This window comes from Aquarana catesbeiana, linkage group LG02 (genome assembly GCF_042186555.1).
Source record: "Aquarana catesbeiana isolate 2022-GZ linkage group LG02, ASM4218655v1, whole genome shotgun sequence".
In the NCBI taxonomy this organism is placed as follows: Eukaryota; Metazoa; Chordata; class Amphibia; order Anura; family Ranidae; genus Aquarana; species Aquarana catesbeiana.
In genome coordinates, this window is record NC_133325.1 from 6,019,381 (window position 1) to 6,042,717 (window position 23,337).

Genomic DNA, 23,337 nt, shown 5'->3' on the forward strand with positions numbered 1-23,337 from the left:
CCCATCTCATTTCCTCTCTACCCCCCCCGCCCCATCTCATTTCCTCTCTACACCCCCCCCGCCCCATCTCATTTCCTCTCTACCCCCCCGCCCCATCTCATTTCCTCTCTACACCCCCCCCCCCCCCCCGGCCCCATCTCATTTCCTCTCTACACCCCCCCCCCCCCGGCCCCATCTCATTTCCTCTCTACACCCCCCCCTCCACACCTATCACCAATGGGACTGGGAGAGATCTGATTCCATGACTGGCGGAGGGAAATAATATAATACAAACACTGATAGGAAGCCAGACACCATCACTCATGTCATGTAAATATCATACAACTCCACTGACACCAGTGTAAGGGATATACTCTATATTACCAAAAGTATTGGGACGCCTGCCTTTACACACACATGAACTTTAATGGCGTCTCACCTGAAAAGGTCACCTGGTGAAGTGCGCCCCTTCTGCTCGAGGTGGACCTTGTTGGACACCAAGAGATTTCCTTGATCGATCGGGTAAAATCAAGACACCATAGACAGTCATGGATTATCAAGAAATACATTGTATTAAAAGCTTGCCATAGGTTATATAGGGTTACAACATCATCCAATGCCATGGGGCCGTCCCTTCGAATATCCAATCAAGAAGAAGTACAGGTATCATGAGTTACACGTCACATATATTTACATAGAATTCTGCCCAGAGATATGACCTATAAAATTCCTATCACAATATACTTTCTTAACCTTTAATTAAACTAGAAATGGAAACATCGTGGTCCCAAGCCGAGGCGTGATACATTATGTCTTTTGATAATGTTCTGAGATAAGCTTCACTTCCAACCACAAGTGGCTTCCTGCTGGCTACAGCTGCATAGAGCCTTCAACCTGAAAAACATGTTCTTGCAGATAAGCCTTGCGTTGTGCATTTCAGTTTAGCAGTTGATAAGTTCATCTTAAAGCATCACTCTGGACCATGTGCCTTTCTAATGAACCATTCCCTAACACCACCCCAAACTCGTTCCTCCATGTCTTTATGGACTTTGCTTTGTACACTGGTGGGCAGTCATGTTACAACAGGAAGGGGGCCGTCCCCAAACTCTTCCCACAAAGTTGGCAGCAAAAAATTGTCCAAAATGCCTTGCTGAGGTTTTAAGAGTTCCCTTCACTGGAACTAAGGGGCCAAGCCCAACCCCTAAAAAAAAAACAATCCCCCACACCATAATCCCCCCAATACCATAACCCCCCCTCCACCAAATGATTAGGACCAGTGCCCAAAGCAAGGTCCATAAAGACGTGGATGAGCGAGTTTGGGGTGGAGGAACTTGACTGGCCTGCACAGAGTCCTGACCTCAACCCCATAGAACACCTTTGGGATGAATTAGAGCGGAGACTGCGAGCCAGGCCTTCTCATTCCAACATCAGTGCCTGACCTCACAAATGCTCTTCTGGAAGAATGATCAAACATTCCCATAGACACCCTCCTAAACCTTGTGGACGGCCTTCCCAGAAGAGTTGAAGCTGTTATAGCTGCAAAGGGCGGAGCCAACTCAATATTGAACCCTACGGACTAAGACTGGGATGCCATTAAAGATCATGTGTGTGTAAAGGCAGGCGTCCCAATACTTTTGGTAATATAGTGTACTACTCCACTGACACCAATGGATGGGACATCCTACCCTTTCCTTGTGTTCCGGGTATTATATCTAGATCTACAGAATGTGTAAAGAAGTCATATAGAGAATGTGGGGGGAGGTGTGATATTCACCTTCTATATACAGTATATACACAGAGTGTCTGTAGAGCCCGGGGTCCTGTCTATTCCTATTCTCTATACATCTGTTGATGGGGGAGGGGGTCCTGTCTATTCCTAGTCCCTATACATCTGTTGATGGGGGAGGGGTCCTGTCTATTCCTATTCTCTATACATCTGTTGATGGGGGAGGGGGTCCTGTCTATTTCTAGTCTCTATATATCTGTTGATGGGGGAGGGGGCCTGTCTATTCCTAGTCTCTATACATCTGTCTAATGTGTTGGCCATACAAGCAGCTGTTGCATGTCCTTGGTGTCACATGACCCCCCCATGTGGAGAAATCTGGATGTGTGTTGAATGTAATGAGAACTTCCAGAGAAGACATTCAGACTCCTCTCCATCTCTATCCTTTGGTTTCAGAGTTGGGTGGGTGTTGTTGGATTTGGGAAGGTTCCCCCTGAGCTGGGTTGGAGGTTCTTCTATCTGATATCTTCTGGAGAATTGGAATTGGGAGCTCAGATGGAGGAGAAGTTCTCCGGGTTTTAGATGTCTACTAAAGATCTGGGAGGAAGATGAAGATGAAGATGAAGATGATGAGGGTGAGGAGGTCTCTCTGGGAGTGAGGGGGAGGAGGACTCGTCCTTCAAGATTGCCAGAAACTTTTCACCCTGAAAGAGGAAAGAAGAGAACGTCTCCACTTCACTCCAAGCCAAACCACTCCTCCCGGTTATTATTTGTCACCAATTCCACACACCCTCCCCGGAGATAAAGAAGACATCAGAAATAGAGGGGATCCAGGAGGAGGACTGGTAAGGGTCTATACAGTGCACCCCAATATGTTGTACGAGGGGGGCCGCATGCTTGTTCCTTCCTTTGCTGGCCAGCCCGGCTGCATGCTCGTTACTTCCTTTGCTGACTAGCAAGGGTGAGTTCTCATATTATGGGATGGGATGGATGGGATGGATGGGATCGCATTTTAAGGGGACATCATGCTCTTTCTTTTCTTGCATGGTGTTTCCATTACTATCTGTACCAGACTCAAAGGGTCTGTTATTTATTTCTTGGGGACCGCATGCATTTTGCTTTGTGTGAGGTACCCCCTTACAATGCATTCCAGGCTCCAAGGGTCCTTTTTGGGGAGGGGGGAGGGCTTGACATAATTTTTTTGCAGGATGTACTACAGAAAAATGGACATTTACAAAGAAAAAAAGGACACAGACCCCCTCAAAGGTCCCCAAAATAGATTGCAGATAGCTCTGAGTTTACTGAGATACCTCCGTAGTGTGATGTGGAAAGCACAGTATAAAAGGTAATGTGAAGGGGGAGGGGCACACAGACCCCTTGGGGCATGGGCAGGGTCACCCCTCAAGGTCAACTCCTGTATTTTCAGTAGGGATGAGCCGAACACCCCCCCAGTTCGGTTCGCAGCTGAACATGCAAACAGGCAAAAAATGTGTGCAAACATCGTTGAGCTGAGTTTACAGGCATTTCAAGTGCCAAATGCGGCTAAACGTGGTAACTCGCTTTAAGCTGCGTTTCATTTACAGGCATTTTTCATTTGTTGCCATTTTGAAAATAAAAAAACAAAAAAATTTTTATTTTTTTTTTGTAAAACGCTTCTAAACGAAAATGCGGCAAAACAGACTTTTTAAACGTCGATTACTATCTGTCCAGTTAAATCATTCAGGAGAGGTTGTAAAAACGTCCCGTGTACACGAAGCCTTAAAGTCTATGGGACACGAACATGGTAACTCACATTTAGCCGCATTTCATTTACAGGCATTTTTCATTTGTTGCCATTTTGAAAACAAACTAAAATATATATATTTATTAAAACGCTTCTAAACACAAACCTGGCAAAATGCAGTGAAACGCAGCATGTAAACGCGGCAAAACAGACGTTTTAAATGTTGATTACTATCTGTCAAGTTAAATCATTCAGGAGAGGTTGTAAAAACTTCCCGTGTACACAAAGCCTTAAAGTCTATGGGACACGAACACGGAAAATCTAAAGTGCTCATTTTAAAGGCTTATATGCAAGTTATTGCCATTTTTCGGGAGCTGTGATTTTATTAATGCTTAAAGTGAAACAATAAAAATGAAATATTCCTTTAAATATCGTACCTGGGGGCCCCCCTTAGTCTGCCTGCAAAGTAGCGCATCGTTCTGATGTTCGTAACAATACCACAGCAAAATGACATTTCTAAAGGAAAAAATGTCATTTAAAACTGCTTGCGGCTCTAGTCTAGATGAATGGACATCGCAGGACACTTTTTATTTTATTATTTTTTAATAAAGGACTTATCCATAAATGTCTCTCTCACCCCCCCCCCTTTCCTGCGGCCTGCCAGGTTGCGTGCTCAGATAAGGGTCTAGTATGGATTTTGGGGGGGACCCCCACGCCATTTTTTTTTTTTTGGCACGTTGTTCCCCTTAATATCCATACCAGACCTGAAGGGCCTGGTAATAGACTGGGAGGGGGGAACTCACGCCATTTTTTTAAATGTTTTTTATGTATATTGCCGGGATCTGGCAATACATTACTGCCGCTAGCAATTTTAACCACTTCCAGACTGCCCGCCGTCGTTATATGTCGGTAATTTTAAGAGGAATATCGTTGTTATGGCAGCAGCTAGCTACCATAACCCCGGTATTCACTTCTTCAGTGGGCGGTCTGCTTTCAGATAAATGTGGTCTCTGCGGCGGATTCGCCACGAGATCACTTTTATTGCCAGGGGGATGGGAGGCCCCCCCTTTCCCGCCACGTTCTGGTGCCCTCCGCCGCTTACTGGAGCCACCAGCAGCGGTGGAAGCGATCGGGTCCGCTCTTGTGTTAGGTATGGGGATGAGTGAGGGGAAGATGGCCCCCACCCGTCTTCATACCATTGCAGGGCGGAAGCGACGAATAGCTCTTAAAGGAATATTTTAATTTTTTTTTTTATTGCATTTTAGTGTACATATGAGATGTTTGGTCTTTTTGCACCCAGATCTCATTTAAGAGGCCCTGTCATGCTTTTTTTCTATTACAAGGGATGTTTACATTCCTTGTAATAGGGATAACAGTGACACATTTTTTTTAAAGAACAGTGCAACAAAATAAAAAAGAAAAGGTAAAATAAAAAATGTAAACGCACCTCATCCCGCCGAGCTCGCGTGCAGAAGCGAGCGCATATGTGAGTAGCGCCCGCATATGAAAAAAGTGTTCAAACCACACATGTGAGGTATCGCCGCGATCGGTAGAGCGAGAGCAATAATTCTAGCCCTAGACCTCCTCTGTAACTCAAAACATGCAGCCTGCAGAATTTTTTAAACGTCGCCTATGAAGATTTTTAAGGGTAAAAGTTTGTTTCCATTCCAACTTTGAAGCGTGACATGTTGGGTATCAATTTACTCGCTGTAACATTATCTTACACAATATAAAAATAATTGGGCTAACTTTACTGTTGTTTTATTTTTAATTCAAAACAGTGAATTTTATCCAAAAAAATGTGCGCTTGTAAGACCGCTGTGAAAATAAGGTGTAACAAACATTTTTGCAAAGGCCACCTTTTTTTTCTCTAGGGTGTTATATATAATGTTTGGGGGTTCTAAGTAATTTTCTTGGGGAAAAAAAATCATTTTAACTTTTGAAAAATAGACCCGGTCCTTAATTATATGACATTTTTTCCTATAGAAATGTAATTTTGCTGCTCTCATTCATAACAATATGTACGGCCGCTATGTAGGCAGCCTTACATAATGTGGGGCGTGAACTCAGCCCCCTGAGCTGTGATTGGCCAAAGGCACCCTGCCTTTGGCCAATCATGGCTCTCACTGCAGAGCACGCTGTGATTGGCCAAAGCACACAGGTTAGGTGCATGCTTTGGCCAATTAGCAGCCGTAAATGCACCACGATCTTGCAGTGCATTATGGGGTGTTCCGCGAGCGCCCAAATTTCCCGCAAACGCCCCATAATCTGCAGACGAACAGACGAACACCCGATGTTCTAGTCAAGCTTACGTTCAACTCAGACATCGGGCTCATTCCTAATTTTCAGTAGAGCAGTAAAGGAAAGAGTGAAAATGTGAGGTCACAGAGACGGGATTGTCGGGAATATCGTCTGGTTACCAGGAACGTTTTCTGATTGGGTAACAAACTGGTCAGTCATTTAGGGATCACTCTCTCTCTCTCTCAAGCTTTATTAATACCAGATTAGGTGACATGGACAGTCTCTTCCCATCATCCATAACTCCACCAAATGAGTTTTAGACATGTGTGCCGTCAATAAATTTGTTTTGTTTCGTTCCGTTTCATATTAGCCGTTAATTCCTAATTTGTGTCCGAAATTCAATTTGGATTCGTACGAAATACGAATTTTCATTAGGTTCGTTAACTTTTCAAAACAATTATGAATGTTCGTTATGATGAATTTTTAAAAAGCAAAAAATACCTTTCTCAATATGGCAGTCATTGACTCATTATGCTCATTATGTGGGGCTCCCACCATCCCTGTGCTGTGCTGACTTCCCCCTGGGGCTGTACCCCTGCTGTGCTCATTATGAGGGGCTCCCATCATCCCTGTGCTGTGCTCATTATGAGGGGCTCCCATCATCCCTGTGCTGTGCTCATTATGAGGGGCCCCCACCATCCCTGTGCTGTGCTCATTATGAGGGGCTCCCATCATCCCTGTGCTGTGCTCATTATGAGGGGCTCCCACCATCCCTGTGCTGTGCTCATTATGAGGGGCTCCCCCCATCCCTGTGCTCATTATGAGGGGCTCCCACCATCCCTGTGCTGTGCTCATTATGAGGGGCTCCCACCATCCCTGTGCTGTGCTCATTATGAGGGGCTCCCACCATCCCTGTGCTGTGCTCATTATGAGGGGCTCCCACCATCCCTGTGCTGTGCTCATTATGAGGGGCCCCCACCATCCCTGTGCTGTGCTCATTATGAGGGGCTCCCATCATCCCTGTGCTGTGCTCATTATGAGGGGCTCCCACCATCCCTGTGCTGTGCTCATTATGAGGGGCTCCCCCCATCCCTGTGCTCATTATGAGGGGCTCCCACCATCCCTGTGCTGTGCTCATTATGAGGGGCTCCCACCATCCCTGTGCTGTGCTCATTATGAGGGGCTCCCACCATCCCTGTGCTGTGCTCATTATGAGGGGCTCCCACCATCCCTGTGCTCATTATGAGGGGCTCTCACCATCCCTGTGCTGTGCTCATTATGAGGGGCTCCCACCATCCCTGTGCTGTGCTCATTATGAGGGGCTCCCACCATCCCTGTGCTGTGCTCATTATGAGGGGCTCCCCCCATCCCTGTGCTGTGCTCATTATGAGGGGCTCCCATCATCCCTGTGCTGTGCTCATTATGAGGGGCTCCCACCATCCCTGTGCTGTGCTCATTATGAGGGGCTCTCACCATCCCTGTGCTGTGCTCATTATGAGGGGCTCCCATCATCCCTGTGCTGTGCTCATTATGAGGGGCTCCCATCATGCCTGTGCTGTGCTAATTATGAGGGGCTCCCACCATCCCTGTGCTGTGCTCATTATGAGGGGCTCTCACCATCCCTGTGCTGTGCTCATTATGAGGGGCTCCCCCCATCCCTGTGCTGTGCTCATTATGAGGGGCTCCCACCATCCCTGTGCTGTGCTCATTATGAGGGGCTCTCACCATCCCTGTGCTGTGCTCATTATGAGGGGCTCCCCCCATCCCTGTGCTGTGCTCATTATGAGGGGCTCCCACCATCCCTGTGCTGTGCTCATTATGAGGGGCTCCCACCATCCCTGTGCTGTGCTCATTATGAGGGGCTCCCACCATCCCTGTGCTGTGCTCATTATGAGGGGCTCTCACCATCCCTGTGCTGTGCTCATTATGAGGGGCTCTCACCATCCCTGTGCTGTGCTCATTATGAGGGGCTCCCCCCATCCCTGTGCTGTGCTCATTATGAGGGGCTCCCATCATCCCTGTGCTGTGCTCATTATGAGGGGCTCCCATCATGCCTGTGCTGTGCTAATTATGAGGGGCTCCCATCATCCCTGTGCTGTGCTCATTATGAGGGGCTCCCACCATCCCTGTGCTGTGCTCATTATGAGGGGCTCCCACCATCCCTGTGCTGTGCTCATTATGAGGGGCTCCCACCATCCCTGTGCTGTGCTCATTATGAGGCACTCCCACCATCCCTGTGCTGTGCTCATTATGAGGGGCTCCCACCATCCCTGTGCTGTGCTCATTATGAGGGGCTCTCACCATCCCTGTGCTGTGCTCATTATGAGGGGCTCCCACCATCCCTGTGCTGTGCTCATTATGAGGGGCTCCCACCATCCCTGTGCTGTGCTCATTATGAGGGGCTCCCACCATCCCTGTGCTGTGCTCATTATGAGGGGCTCTCACCATCCCTGTGCTGTGCTCATTATGAGGGGCTCCCACCATCCCTGTGCTCATTATGAGGGGCTCCCACCATCCCTGTGCTGTGCTCATTATGAGGGGCTCCCACCATCCCTGTGCTGTGCTCATTATGAGGGGCTCCCACCATCCCTGTGCTGTGCTCATTATGAGGGGCTCCCACCATCCCTGTGCTGTGCTCATTATGAGGGGCTCCCACTATCCCTGTGCTGTGATGACTTCCTGGGTTTTTAACTTTATCATAACGAATAATCGTAATTATTATGACAATAATAAAACAATATCAACAAACTTTCTTATTTTTTCTGATTCTGTATCTCCCATCGAATACCAGTACCAGTCTCCCACTCCCATATTAAAAAAGTTAATTTTCCCAACCCTCACTCAGCAGCAGAAGAAAACCTCTGATTGGTCAACAAAACACCCGTCACGTTTCCATTGTAATGGAATTTGGTTCCGAAATTCATCAACAAAATTTCGTATACAATTTGGAAGCATAGAAATTCATATTTCAGATGCTTCTGAATGTAGGAATTTTCAATTTGTACGAAACGAGTCGCACATGTCTAATTAGTTTATCATAGGAAGTGGATGAGTGAAGGAGGGCAGTATACTGTATGCTATAACCTGTATACTGTATGCCAGCTCCACAATGTACCAATGTCATACTCTTAAAGTGCCAACACATAAAATACAGCTGAGAATGTGGGAGAGAAATAGAGATTACATGGGAACGTCATGTGACAAAGTTGTTCTAATCACAAGAACTTTTTTATTTATATCCCGTATCAATGATTAAAAACAACAATCTTTATTAGATAGTGTAAAAATGTGGAGAGGGTGTAAAAACCTTCTCTTCTCACAGACACGTGTTATGTCAACAGTGTCTTAGGCGTTTTGTTCAAAAGTTCAGTAGCCAGGCTGTCTTAAAACAAAGTGTGAGTTTATTTGGTCACACTTGGCAACAACTTGAAAATATATACAAAGTTAAATTCTTCTTACAGCTTGATGTAGTAAAACAAAAATAACAGGAACAAAAATCTTGTATCAAGAGAGTTCAAGAGATGCATCAGCTCTGTCTGTTTCTTCTATGTCAGAGAGGTGTCTGCTCTAGCAGCTGTTTATGACGTAGGCTGTGTATAGGCCTAATGTAAACAAAACGTCTTCTTAGTATAAGGATGCGTGTGTCCTTCCTCTTGTATGTGTGAAAAAGCAGTGAAGTCCTTCTGTGTGTGTGAGTGAAGGACGTGTGTTGTGTCTTGTAGTGAAGTGTCACTCTGTTTTTATACTATTTCAAATCAACTAGTCAGCAGACTAAAGTCATAGCCATATACGGCTAGAACTAAAAATGAAATGATCATATTCGTGATTATTCTAAATATTCTCTTTGCCAACAGCTGACACGTCTCTTAAACCTCTTTGATTGTCAGTAACACACAACAGTTTCTTATAAAAACTCAAGGTGAATGACCTTTCCAAATGGCCAAATTCTTGTAATGGATATCTTTTAAACTACAGAAATGCAATTCTGTACCAAACCTTACAAATGCATATTAAACTATAATTGGATACATATATAAATATATACTACTTCACACAAACTCAATCTAACTAACTAATTAAATAACTATATCAAATAACTAACTATATTATGGATAATATGTTTTTACCTTTAAAAAGATCTTTGCAATAAAGTCTATGACAGACACAGTATATTCTTATCTGTGACATCACTGACCTACTGACCTTTAGTCATTAACTCAGCACATGTAGAACAACTGTTACAAAAATGACATGCACACAACCTAGCTATTTCAAGATTTGCCTTATGCTGAGCTGAATGAGCTTTTTCAATGTCAAAGCTTAAAAGGGACCCAGACTGCATAAATACAGATCTTGATTGTAAAGCCGAATTAATATAATTATTCTACAGATAGATAGATAGATAGATAGATAGATAGATAGATAGATAGATAGATAGATAGATAGATAGATAGATAGATAGATAGATAGATAGATAGATAGATAGATAGATAGATAGATAGATAGATAGATAGATAGATAGATAGATAGATAGATAGATAGATAGATAGATAGATAGATAGATAGATAGATAGATAGATAGATAGATAGATAGATAGATAGATAGATATGAAAAGTTCTATTAAATCCATATCATTGAAATATAAAATGATGTTTCTGGAGAACAGAGAGACCGGTCCTCTGGGATTCTTAGGATCTTCATACTGAGAAGATTGATTTTGAAATCTGCACTCCGGGTGTGATCTGAATTGTATATTGGACAGCTTGGCACTGTCTGTATATCTCATACATGAAGGACCACTGGGGAAGCGGACAGTCCATGTAGTAGTCGGCACTACTCCAGCCTATCTGCACCCTGACCACAGGAGGTCGCATGCTTGGCACTGCCACAAATCTTAGAGCCTTGTATTTTTTCAGCATATGCAAGGTGTTCTCTGATTGGACTATGTAGAGTTTGTGAAGCCACCGCCCCCTTCTTCACCTTGTCCAATCATAGAATGTCTTCATTGTTTTATGAATGGTGACAGGACCAAGTGAGAGAGTGATCCCCTGTGGTCAGTGTGCAGAAAGGACACAATCTGAGCAGGACCTGGGACATTACAGCTACCACTGGAGTAATCAGCACCAACTACTTCATTGATTTCCAGCCTCCCCCGGGGCCCATCAGGTATGAGACATGCAGAGGAATATTGTGCCAAGTATTGTCCCTTTGCTTGCTGTATTCACAAGGTTGCAGGGCATTTGCAGAGCAGTATCATTCAGTTAAATGGGTCATGCTTGGAAGGTGCTACACCCACCAACCATACACCCACCAACCATGACACCCACCAACCACCAACCATGACACCCACCAACCATGACATCCACCACCCACCAACTATGACATCCACCGCCCACCAACCATGACACCCACCAACCATGACATCCACCACCCACCAACTATGACATCCACCACCCACCAACCATGACACCCACCAACCACCAACCATGACACCCACCAACCACCAACCATGACACCCACCAACCATGACATCCACCACCCACCAACCATGACACCCACCAACCATGACACCCACCAACCATGACATCCACCACCCACCAACTATGACATCCACCACCCACCAACCATGACACCCACCAACCATGACACCCACCAACCATGACATCCACCACCCACCAACTATGACATCCACCACCCACCAACCATGACACCCACCAACCATGACACCCACCAACCACCAACCATGACACCCACCAACCACCAACCATGTCACCCACCAACCATGACATCCACCACCCACCAACTATGACATCCACCACCCACCAACCATGACACCCACCAACCATGACAACCACCAACCATGACACTCACCAACCATGACATCCACCACCCACCAACTATGACATCCACCACCCACCAACTATGACACCCACCAACCACCAACCATGACACCCACCAACCACCAACCATGACACCCACCAACCATGACATCCACCACCCACCAACCATGACATCCACCACCCACCAACCATGACATCCACCACCCACCAACCACAACACCCACCAACCATGACACCCACCAACCATGACACCCACCATCCATGACACCCACCATCCATGACACCCACCAACCATGACACCCACCAACCATGACACCCACCAACCATGACACCCACCATCCATGACACCCACCATCCATGACACCCACCAACCATGACAGAGCATGTAAATCCTGTTGCGGTTGCGACATATGTAGACTAGTGATGGGCAAACGGTTTGACCAAGGCATGAATTAAGCCCGAACATTGGCTGTTCAGCTGTTCGGCGAACACCCAAATTGTTGGGGCGTTCGACCATTTGTTTGGCCTGCCGATTGCCCCACAATGCACTGCATGTCACACAGTGCATTGTAAGCCCTGCTTGGCTGAAGCAATGAAGGATTCGCCCATTTAGGGCACAGAACAATGTCAGAGCCATGATTGGAGATAGTAATGATGACTGTGCCCAATCATGGCTCATTGATCATAGACCCACCAAATTATAGAAGGTTCCTTCCCAGAGTAGCCATTTGTAGTGTGATATCGGAGTGGGGAGAGATAGAACAGGGCTCCGTTCAGTGCTACTAGACAGTTAGTGTGCTATTATCAGTGTAAGTGTAGTGATAGTGTGGTGTGAGTGTAATGCGATCGTTCATTTTTAATTTAGTGTCAGTTTAGTATTTCAGGGCAGGTTTAGTGCAGAATATTGAAGTGCGTTAGTGCACTTTCATGGCAGTGCACCAGATTGTATGTAAGATTTGTATCTGCCTGTGTGGTCAGCCAGCTAGCTATATGTGGAGTCTCCCTCTAGTGGTAGGCTGAGGTATTGCAGGCTGTGCCAAGTCAATCACAGCTGGTATTACTGGCTACTAGGGATGAGCCGAACACCGCCCCGGTTTGGTTTGCAGCAGAACATGCGAACATGCAAAAAGTTTGTTAGAACACCGTTAAAGTCTATGGGACACGAATGTGAAAAATCAAAAGTTCTAATTTTAAAGGCTTATATACAAGTTATTGTCATAAAAAGTGTTTGGGGACCCGGGTCCTGCCCCCATTTGTAAAAAAAAGTTTTAAAAATGGGAGCAATGATTTTAAGAATATTTCTAAAGGGAAAAAAAGTCATTTAAAACTGCTTGCGGCTGTATTGTTAGGTCCCGGCAATATAGATGAAAATCATTGAGTAAAATGGCATGGGTCCCCCCACAGCCCATTGCCAGGCCATTTGGGTCTGGTATGAATATTAAGGGGAACACCGCACCCAAATTTAAAAAAAATGGCGTGGGGGGGCCCCCAGGCACTATATACTCTGAACAGAAGTATATATACTATATGGCCTATATGGTGCCAGAACACTGTAACCCCTCACAGTTACTGTTGGTGGGTGCAGGAACGGGAAGGCTGTTCACAAGGTTTAGGAGTGTGTCTATGGGAAGGTTTGACTATTCTTACAGAACAGCATTTGTGAGGTCAGGCACTGATGTTGGATGAGAAGGCCTGGCTCACAGCCTCCACTCTAATTAATCCCAAAGGCGTTCTATCGTGTTGAGATCAGGACTCTGTGCAGGCCAGTCAAGTTCCTCCACCCCAAACTCACTCATCCATGTCTTTATGGACCTTGCTTTGTGCACTGGTGCGCAGTCATGTTGGAACAGGAAGGGGCCGTCCCCAAACTCTTCCCACAAAGTTGGCAGCATGAAATTTGTACTAAATGTGTTGGTATGCTGACGCCTTAAGAGCCCTTCACTGGAACTAAGGGGCCAAGCCGAACCCCTGAAAAACAACCCCCACACCATAATCCCCCCTCCACCACATGATTTGGACCAGTGCACAAAGCAAGGTCCATAAAGACATGGATAAGCAAGTTTGGGGTGGAGGAACTTGGCTGGCCTGCACAGAGTCCTGACCTCAACCCGATAGAACACCTTTTGGATGAATCAGAGCGGAGACTGCGAGCCAGGCCTTCTCATCCAACATCAGTGCCTGACCTCACAAATGTTGTTCTGGAAGAATGATCAAACATTCTCATAGACACACTCCTAAACCTTGTGGACGGCCTTCCCAGAAGAGTTGAAGCTGTTATAGCTGCAAAGGGCGGAGCCAACTCCATATTGAACCCTACGGACTAAGACTGGGATGCCATTAAAGTTCATGTGTGTGTGAAGGCAGGTGTCCCAATACTTTTGGTAATATAGTGTACTCCACTGACACCAATGGAAGAGACATCCTACCCTTTCCTTGTGTTCCGGGTATTATATCTAGATCTACAGAATGTGTAAAGAAGTGATATAGAGAATGTGGGGGGAGGTGTGATGTAATATTCACCTTCTATATACAGTATATACACAGAGTGTCTGTAGAGCCTGGGGTCCTGTCTATTCCTAGTCTCTATACATCTGTTGATGGGGGAGGGGGTCCTGTCTATTCCTAGTCTCTATACATCTGTTGATGGGGGAGGGGTTCCTGTCTATTCCTAGTCTCTATACATCTGTTGATGGGGGAGGGGTTCCTGTCTAATGTGTTGGCCATATAAGCAGCTGTGGAATGTCCTTGGTGTCACGTGACCCTCCATGTGGAGAAATCTGGATGTGTGTTGAATGTAATGAGAACTTCCAGAGAAGACATTCAGACTCCTCTCCATCTCTCTCCTTTGGTGTCAGAGTTGGATGGGCGTTGTTGGATTCGGGAAGGTTCCCCGTGAGCTGGGTTGGAGGTTCTTCTATCTGATATCTTCTGGAGAATTGGAATGGGGAGCTCAGATGGAGAAGTTCTCCAGGGTTGGATGTAAAGATCTGGGAGGAAGATGAAGATGATGAGGATGAGGAGGTCTCTGTGGGAGTGAGAGGGAAGAGGACTCGTCCTTCAAGATTGCCAGAAACTTTTGACTCTGAAAGGGGAAGGAAGAGAACATTTCCACTTCAAGCCAAACCACTCCTCCCGGTTATTATTTGTCCCCAATTCCACACATCCTCCCCGGAGATAAAGAAGACCGGGAGTATCAGAAATAGAGGGGATCCAGGAGGAGGACTGGTAAGGGTCTATACAGTGCACCCCAATATGGTGTACGAGGGGGGCCGCATTCTTGTTCCTTCCTTTGCTGGCCAGCCGGGCTGCATGCTCGTTACTTCCTTTGCTGACTAGCGTATGAGTTCTCATATTATGGGATGGGATCGCATTTTAAGGGGACATCACGCTCTTTTTTCTTTCTTTGCATGGTGTTTCCATTACTATCTTTACCAGACTCAAAGGGTCTGTTATTTATTTCCTGGGGACCGCATGCATTTTGCTTTGTGTGAGGTACCCCCTTACAATGCATTCCAGGCTCCAAGTGTCCTTTATGTATTTTTGGGAGGGGGGAGGGCTTGACATCATTTTTTTGCAGGATGTGCTACAGAAAAATGGACATTTACAAAGAAAAAAGGACACACGCGTTTATAAAACGCTTCTAAACGCAAATGCAGCAAAACGGACATTTTAAATGTGGGTTACTATCTGTCAAGTTAAATCATTCAGGAGAGGTTGTAAAAACGTCCCATGTACACAAAGCCTTAAAGTCTATGGGACACGAACATGGAAAAGCTAAAGTGCTCATTTTAAAGGCTTATATGCAAGTTATTGCCATTTTTGGGGAGCAGTGATTTTAATAATGCTCAAAGTGAAACCATAAAAATAAAATATTCCTTTAAATATCGTGCCTGGAGAGTCCCCTTATTCTGCCTGTAAAGTAGCGCATCTTTCCCGTGTTCATAACAATACCACAGCAAAGTGACATTTCTAAAGGAAAAAAAGTCATTTAAAACTGCTCGTGTCTGAAATGTATTGTCAGATCCCGGCAATATACATAAAAAATAATTGAAAAAAACCTTGAGTCCCCCCTCAGTCCATTACCAGGCCCTTTGGGTCTTGTATAATTATTAAGGGGTAGGGATGAGCTTCGTGTTCGAGTCGAACCCATGTTCGACTCGAACATCGGCTGTTCGATCGTTCGCCGAATTGCGAACGTTATGGGCCGTTCGCGCTAAATTCGTGTGGCGCGTCACGGCCCATAATTCACTGCGGCATCGCAGTGCATTGCTGGCTGATGATTGGCCAAGCATGCACTATGACCCGCATGCTTGGCCAATCACAGCGCTGTCAGTAGAGAGAGCTGTAATTGGCCAAAGCCAGGGTGGCTTTGGCCAATTACGGCTCAGGGCATTTAGTACACACCCCACACTATATAAGGCCGCCTGCACGGCGGCCCTGTGTAGTGTGTGTTCCGGTGTGCTGAGAGATAGAGAGAGAGAGAGACAGTGTCATTTGATTTGAGTTAGATAGATTAGGCAGAACAGTCAGTCAGTTAGCTGCACTTACAGTGTATTGTGTATATATATGCATCCCAGGTGTTGCATATATATATATACACTGTATTCAGTTTAGCTAGATCCGTTCCTGTTATCTTCTATCTAGACTATTTACATTTAATGCAGTGCGTCCTGCTCACAGTGTTCAGCTAGATCCGTTCCTGTTATCTTCTAGACTATTTACATTTAGTGCAGTGCGTCCTGCTCACAGTGTTCAGCTAGATCCGTTCCTGCTATTTACATTTAGTGCAGTGCGTCCTGCTCACAGTGTTCAGCTAGATCCGTTCCTGTTAAATTCCTACTGACCGGCAGGCTTGTCTGGTTACAGTATATAAAGCTACCTGAAGAAAATTACAGGTGTTCTATTTGATCCTATTAGTACCACGGTCAGGCAGCTAGACTATTTACATTTAGTACAGTGCGTCCTGCTCACAGTGTTCAGCTAGATCCGTTCCTGTTATCTTCCTACTGACAGGCAGGCTTGTCTGGTTACAGTATATAAAGCTACCTGAAGAAAATTACAGGTGTTCTATTTGATCCTATTAGTACCACGGTCAGGCAGCTAGACTATTTACATTTAGTACAGTGCGTCCTGCTCACAGTGTACAGCTAGATCCGTTCCTGTTATCTTCCTACTGACAGGCAGGCTTGTCTGGTTACAGTATATAAAGCTACCTGAAGAAAATTACAGGTGTTCTATTTGATCCTATTAGTACCACGGTCAGGCAGCTAGACTATTTACATTTAGTACAGTGCGTCCTGCTCACAGTGTTCAGCTAGATCCGTTCCTGTTATCTTCCTACTGACAGGCAGGCTTGTCTGGTTACAGTATATAAAGCTACTTGAAGAAAATTACAGGTGTTCTATCCCAGCTTAGTGCAGCTACAGGCCATTAGTATGTCTGGAAGGCCAAGAAGGAGAGGCAGACAGTCACAAGCCAATAAGAGAGGGCAAGCAGGCTCTGTGTCTAGTGCTGGTCGTGGAGACGGTGCATCCTCATCAGCACGTGGCCATGGGACACGCTTGGCCTTTTTTTCGGCAGCTGGCCATGTTGAGCCGCAACATGCGGAAGACTTGGTCGAGTGGATGACCAAGCCGTCCTCATCCTCCTCATCCTCTCTCACCCATGCCCAGGGTGCTTTGTCTGGCAAAGCAGCGGCCTCTTCCTTCAGCTCAATGTCATCAGTGACTCCTTCCCTAGCTCCACCATGTCCTCATGAGGATTCCCTCGAACTGTTTGACCACAGTGTTGGGTACATGCTCCAGGAGGATGCCCAGCGTTTGGAAGGCTCTGATGACGATACTGAGCTCGATGAAGGCAGTAACATGAGCGCGGACAGAGGGGGTGCCCAAGAAGGACAGCAATCTGGCAGTCATGCTCCCCCTGCTGCAGCATACTGCCAGGTTTGCTCCAGTGATGAGGAGGGAGGGGATGATGAGGTCACTGACTCAACGTGGGTGCCTGATAGGAGAGAGGAGGAGGAGGAGGAGGAGGAGGAGGAGGAGGAGGAGGAGGAGGAGGCGGCAGCACATCACCAACGAGGCAGGATGCCCTCCAGGGGCCAGCCTAAGGGCAACACATTGACTGCATCACACCCCAAAGCTCCACATGTGCAGGGCGCTGCAGTCTCTGCGCGTTATTCAAAAAGTTCTTTGGTGTGGGCCTTTTTTGAGACGAGTGCATCAGATCGCACCGCTGCTATTTGCAACATATGTCTCAAGCGTATCTCGCGTGGCCAAAATATCTCCCGCTTGGGTACCACATGCTTGACCAGACATATGTTGACCTGCCATGCAGTTCGTTGGCAAGCGTATCTAAAAGACCCACACCAAAGAACAAAGAGGATCTCTCCTTGCTCCTCATCAGCTGAGATTTCCAACCCCACTAGACCTTCAGTCCTCTCTGAGACCTGCAGTGAGAGGAATGAAGGTGTAGAATTAGGTGTGTCACAGCCAAGTACTTGTGGGCAATCTGCTTTTGGTACACCGACGTCAGATTGTACCAGGCAAATTTCCCTGCCCCAGCTGCTGCACCGCCGAAAGAAGTTTGCTCCCAGCCATCCACATGCCCAGCGGTTGAATGCTAGCTTGGCAAAATTGCTAGCACTTCAACTGCTGCCTTTTCAGTTGGTAGACTCTGCCCCCTTCCGTGAGTTTGTGGAATGTGCGGTTCCTCAGTGGCAGGTACCCAAACGCCACTTTTTCTCACGGAAGGCGATTCCGGCTCTCTACCGGCATGTGGAAGGCAATGTCCATGCCTCGCTGGACAGGGCGGTCAGCGGTAAGGTGCATATTACCGCTGACTCATGGTCCAGCAGGCATGGACAGGGACGTTACCTAAGTTTCACGGCGCATTGGGTGACTCTGCTGGCAGCTGGGAAGGATGCAGGACAAGGTGCAGTAGTGTTGGAGGTTGTTCTGCCACCACGCCTCCAAAATGCTGATTGTGACACACCTCTCTCCTCCACCCCCTCCTCTTCTTCTTCCTCCATGGCCTCTTCCTCGGAACCAGCGGTGCTCCGTAGGCGTTCAAGGGGCTACGCAAGTACGCAGGCCAAAAGATGCCATGCGGTGCTTGAGCTGGTGTGCTTGGGGGACAGGAGCCACACTGGGGCAGAGGTTCTGTCAGCTCTGCAGGGGCAGGTTCAGAGGTGGTTGACGCCACGCCAACTTAAGGCAGGAATGGTGGTTTGCGACAATGGCACCAACCTCCTCTCTGCCCTCCGACAGGGACAAATGACCCATGTGCCCTGTTTGGCTCACGTCCTTAACTTGGTGGTGCAGCGGTTCTTGGGCAGGTACCCGGGCTTACAGGATGTCCTGAGGCAGGCCAGGAAAGTCTGTGTGCATTTCCGCCGGTCATATAATGCCAGTGCTCGGCTGACGGACCTCCAAAAGGAGTTTAACCTGCCCAAGAACCGCCTAATCTGTGACATGCCCACCAGGTGGAACTCAACGTTGGCCATGCTGCAGCGGCTGCACACGCAGCAGAGGGCCATCAATGAGTACCTGTGCGACTATGGCACCAGGACAGGGTCAGGGGAGCTTGGTTTTTTTTCCCCACGCCAGTGGGCCATGATCAGGGATGCATGCACTGTCCTGTCACCATTCGAGGAGGCCACGAGGATGGTGAGCAGTGACAGTGCATGCATCAGTGACACTGTCCCCCTTGTCCACCTGTTGGAGCACACGCTGCGTGGAATAATGGACAGGGCACTTGAGGCAGAACAGAGGCAGGAAGAGGAGGACTTCCTTAGCTCTCAAGGCCCCCTTTATCCAGACAGTGTTCCTGCGTGCCCGCCGATCACACAGGAAGAGGACGAGGAGGAAGAGGAGGAGGAGGAAGATTGTGTCAGTATGGAGGTGGAGCCTGGCACTCAGCATCAGCAGCAGTCTTTAAGGGATCAGTCCCAAGAAACACATGGACTTGTACGTGGCTGGGAGGAGGTGGCTGCGGACCATGTCGTTCTTAGTGACCCAGAGGACTCCGGACCGAATGCCTCAGCAAACCTACGCTGCATGGCCTCCCTGATCCTGCAAAGCCTGCGTAAGGATCCTCGTATTCGTGGTATCAAGGAGAAGGACCAATACTGGCTGGCAACCCTCCTTGATCCACGTTACAAGGGTAAGGTTGCGGACCTTATCTTGCCATCGCAGAGGGAGCAGAGGATGAAACATCTTCGGGAGGCCTTGCAGAAAGGTCTGTGCAACGCGTTCCCAGAGACTGGGAGGTTACAAACTCCTGTTTCTGGACAACGTGTTGCTGAGGCTTCGGTCAGTCAAAGAAGGAGCGGTGGAGAAGGTGGCCGTCTGACCGATGCGTTCAGACAATTTTTTGGTCCGCAGCCCCAAGGTATGATCGGTTCCAGCAACCATCGCCAGCGTCTGTTTTACATGGTGCAGGAATACCTAGGGGCAAGATCAGACTTGGACACCTTTCCCACCGAAAATCCTCTGGGTTACTGGGTCTTGAGGATGGATCACTGGCCAGAGCTTGCACAGTATGCAATTGAGCTACTGGCCTGTCCTGCATCCAGCGTTCTTTCGGAACGCACATTCAGTGCTGCTGGAGGCGTGGTAACCGATCACAGGGTGCGTCTGTCCACCGACTCGGTCGATCGGCTGACCTTCATAAAAATGAATGAGTCTTGGATCACCACCAGCTACCAAGCACCTGATGCTGATGTAACCGAATAATTTTTTTTGAAATCTCAGATCCCTTCAAAGACTGCCTATGCTGATGCTGAGTGACTATCCCTGAGTAATTATCCTCTTCCTCCTCAATCATCACGCTGATAGCTTGTAAGAACATTTTTGGTTCTGGGCGCCACCACCAGTGCCTAAGGCACAATTTTTCAGCCCCTGTTTAACAGGGGCGTGTAATTACAATTTTTGATGTAATACTTTGCAGCAGGGCTCGTTCCTGCATTCCAACTAGAGTGTCTGTGAGGGGTTGCAGTGTTGTGGCACCAGCACCAGTGCCTAGGGCCCAATTTTTCTGCCCCTGTCTAACAGGGGCGTGTAATTACAATTTTTGATGCAATACTTTGCAGCAGGGCTCGTTCCTGCGTTCCAACTAGAGTGTCTGTGAGGGGTTGCAGTGTTGTGGCACCAGCACCAGTGCCTAAGGCCCAATTTTTCTGCCCCTGTCTAACAGGGGCGTGTAATTACAATTTTTGATGCAATACTTTGCAGCAGGGCTCGTTCCTGCGTTCCAACTAGAGTGTCTGTGAGGGGTTGCAGTGTTGTGGCACCAGCACCAGTGCCTAAGGCCCAATTTTTCTGCCCCTGTCTAACAGGGGCGTGTAATTACAATTTTTGAAGCAATAATTTGCAGCAGGGCTCGTTCCTGCGTTCCAACTAGAGTGTCTGTGAGGGGTTGCAGTGTTGTGGCACCAGCACCAGTGCCTAAGGCCTAATTTTTCAGCTCCTGTTCAACAGGGGCATGTAATTACAATTCTTGATCTAATATTTCACAGCAGGGCCCTGTGAGGGCTTACAGTGTTGTGGCCACAGCAACACCTAAGGCCCAAATTTCTGCTGAGTATATAGGGCAGGACCCTACTTTCAAACATCTAACTTACAAACGACTCCTACTTGCAAACGGAAGGAGACAACAGGAAGTGAGATGAAATCTACCCCTAGGAAGGGAAATTCTCTCCTGTAAGAGTTAATATGGGAAAACAATTTCTCCTTTCCACTGATGCTTTCCAATCCTTGTTCCACAAAAAAACCCAAATTTTCAAAAAACATTTTTCATTGGGACAAAAAAGTGAGGTGAAATCTTCTGAAGAGGAGGAAAGACAGCAAAACAAATGTCACAGGGGTGATAACCCTTCCCTATGTTTTCCAAAAAGCTTAGAAAAGATTTTTTGGCTGGAGCTAAACACGTTAAAAATGTTCAAAATTACAAACAGATTCTACTTAACAACAAACCTACAGTCCCTGTCTTGTTTGCACCGCCTGTATACTGCTGTTCAGAGTATATAGGGCCTGGTGGCCCCACACCTTTCCTTATTTTAATTTGGGTGCGGGGTTCCCCTTAATATCCATACAAGACCCAAAGGGCCTGGTAATGGACTGGGGGGTACCCATGCCGTTTGTCTCACTGATTTTCATCCATATTGCCATGACCCGACATGACATTAAACCCGCAAGCAGTTTTAAATGAGATTTTTTCCTTTAAAAATGACATTTGGTGCAGGGACTGTTCTAAACATGGGAAACACGCGTCACTTTACAGGCATACTATAGACACCCCCCAGGTACGATATTTAAAGGAATATTTCACTTTTTTTTTTTTACTTTAAGCATCATTAAAATCACTGCTCCCGAAAAAACGGCCGTTTTTAAAAGTTTTTTTTGCATTGATACATGTCCCCTGGGGTAGGACCCGGGTCCCCAAACCCTTTTTAGGACAATACCATGCAAATTAGCCTTTAAAATGAGCACTTTTGATTTCGAACGTTCGAGTCCCATAGACGTCAATGGGGTTCTAACGTTCGTGCGAACTTTCGGTCCGTTCGCGGGTTCTGGTGCGAACCGAACCGGGGGGTGTTCGGCTCATCCCTATTAAGGGGAACCCCGCTCCAAAATAAAACAAAATCCATACCAGGCCCTTAAGGTCTGGTATGGATATTAAGGGGACCCCCGAGCCAAAATAAAAATGGCGTAGGGGTCCCCCCAAAATCTATACCAGGCCCTTATCCAAGCATGCAACCTGGCAGGCCACAGGAAAAGGGGGAGGGGGGACGAGAGAACACCCCTCCCTCCTGAACTGTACCAGGCCACATGCCCTCAACATGGGGAGGGTGCTTTGGGGTCCCAAATCCCACCCCCCCATGTGAATGGGTATCGGGTACATTGTACCCCTACACATTCACCAAAAAAAGTGTCAAAAAAGTAAAAATGACAGGAGACAGTTTTGGACAATTCCTTTATTAAAAAATAAAAAGTGTCCCGCGATGTCCATCAATCATGGCGTCCGACACTCCAGAGAAAAAAAAAATAAAGAAAAACTCTGCCTCCATGGGAGGCGCCCCTGCGACTGACGTCTTTTTGCTTTGACATCTGTTATATAGCTAAGGGGCGGTGACGTCACGTGATGTCAGAGTGGGTGGGGTCAACCGTTTACGCCACAGGGAAACCACGGGGAAGCCCCCGTGTCTTCAGAGCGGGGTGGGGTCACACATTTACATCACCGGAGGGGGTCCCGCCCTCAGATATATAACGCCCTCAGATATATAACAGCTGTCATTGTGAAAAGGCTGCCGTCGTGGAGACGCCTCTCATGGAGGCGGAGTATTTCCTTTTTTTTTCTCGGGAACATCGGACGCTGTTATTGAAGATGAATGGACATCGCGGGACACTTTTTTTATTTTTTTGTTTTTTAATAAAGCACTTGTCCATAAATGTCTCTCTCACCCCCCCCCCTCTTTTCCTGCGGCCTGCCAGGTTGCGGGCTCAGATAAGGGTCTGGTATGGATTTCGGGGGGGACCCCCACGCCATTTTTTTTTTTTGTTGGCACGGGGTTCCCCTTAACTGCTTGCCGACCAGCCACCGTCATTATACTGCGGCAGGTTGGCAAGATCCCGCGAACCGTCGTAGCTATATGTCGGTTTGCGGGACCAGGATAGCAGGCCAGGAGCGATCGCAAGCACGAGGGACAGAACAGGAAAGTGTGTGTGTGTAAACACACCCTTCCCTATTCTGTTCTGAGAGGACTGACAGATCGCATGTTCCTATTAGCTAGGAACCACGACCCGTCACTTTCTCTAGTCAGTCCCCTCCC

At 47.2% G+C, this 23,337-nt stretch overlaps 2 protein-coding genes across 2 annotated transcripts in view; one reads left to right on the plus strand and one right to left on the minus strand.

Annotated features, from left to right (window-relative positions):
- The window catches only part of LOC141126581 (uncharacterized), a 105,303-nt gene extending 104,762 nt beyond the window's left edge, over nt 1-541 (minus strand). Inside the window, exon 1 of the mRNA XM_073612500.1 lies at nt 419-541. The gene's annotated coding sequence lies outside the window, so the exon portion shown is untranslated. The remainder of the gene's footprint in view (nt 1-418) is intronic.
- Nucleotides 1-23,337, plus strand: part of LOC141126606 (uncharacterized) — a 757,790-nt gene that overhangs the window by 543,369 nt on the left and 191,084 nt on the right.